Source organism: Sinocyclocheilus grahami, unplaced genomic scaffold (genome assembly GCF_001515645.1).
Source record: "Sinocyclocheilus grahami isolate Dianchi unplaced genomic scaffold, SAMN03320097.WGS_v1.1 scaffold1594.1, whole genome shotgun sequence".
Classification (NCBI taxonomy): domain Eukaryota; kingdom Metazoa; phylum Chordata; class Actinopteri; order Cypriniformes; family Cyprinidae; genus Sinocyclocheilus; species Sinocyclocheilus grahami.
In genome coordinates this window covers 25,864-27,125 of record NW_015506773.1, presented here as the reverse complement: position 1 = coordinate 27,125, position 1,262 = coordinate 25,864, and positions in this window count along the sequence as shown.

Genomic DNA, 1,262 nt, shown 5'->3' with positions numbered 1-1,262 from the left:
ACACACACACACACTCTCACACACACACACACACACACACACTCTCTCTCTCTCACACACACAGTTCCTCCTTACAGAAAGCATATCATCAGAAATAACACACTTAACTCACTAATACCTCACTGCACCTGAAACCTGATTTAGTTTATTTGTAAAAATCTGACTCAACTACGAGGAGTAAGCCAGAATAAATTCAGTGTTGCCATTTATGATATAAACTAGGCTATAATTACACAACGAAATAAATGGCTAATTCAACACATTTGTTTGCGTCTAAATGTTTGCAAGCCTCGTTTGAGAATCATCTTTTCATAGATGTCTCCAGCCCAGAGATCAGATGTCACGTGCGTGTCTATTTCATCTGTTATCTGAGAGTGCATCTGGCTGAAAACCTGCAGCTCAAAAGCAGTGACCCGAGCTCTGCAGCTCTGCAGCTCTGCGTCTAACTTCCCTCCAGAGCCCAGCTTCTCCAGCTTTCATTCAGCAGCACATCTCGAGCGCGAGGCTTCAGCTTGCTGTGCGCTCTCAGAGTGAGAGGAATCGCTGGAGAGTTTTCATAAAGTCGTGGAGAAGTTCGACCTAACGCAGCTCCCGGGATCTCGAGACTGAAATAAAGCATCAGACAGACAGACAGACACTGAGAGACCGTGAGAACACGACTGGACCTCCACGAGCTCTGAGCGGAGCAGCGCGAGCCTAAATCATCACTATTCCAGTTTATTTATTACATAAGAAATATTCGCTTGCTTTGAGAGTTTATCTGAGACCATGCACACGAAATAAACGCTATGCATTTTGATTATTGCAAATTTAACCTATAGCTATTAAAGAGAATATATATATATATATATATTGGCCAACAACACTTGTACACTGATGTAGGCCTACCGTAGTAAAGCAAAGAAATGAATTGCAATAAAATAAAATAAAAATATATAATGCATGCATAATAATAATATTAATACGTTTACTCTAAATATAGGAACATAACAGTATCATTAACAAATAAATACATAAATAGGCCTGAATGTGTAATGTTAACACACACGAGAGATTTGAGTTAAAAATAAACCTAAATTCAGATTAAGCGTCTAAACTGCGCGACAGCACGTTTTTAGTGATCTATTGTTTTTATTTTTATTCATGCAGCTGAGCACTAACATGCCATTTTGTGTCACCAAATTTATAATTGCACTTTTTATAATTATCACAAATGTAGATACACACACACACACACACACAGAGAGAGAGAGAGACCAGAA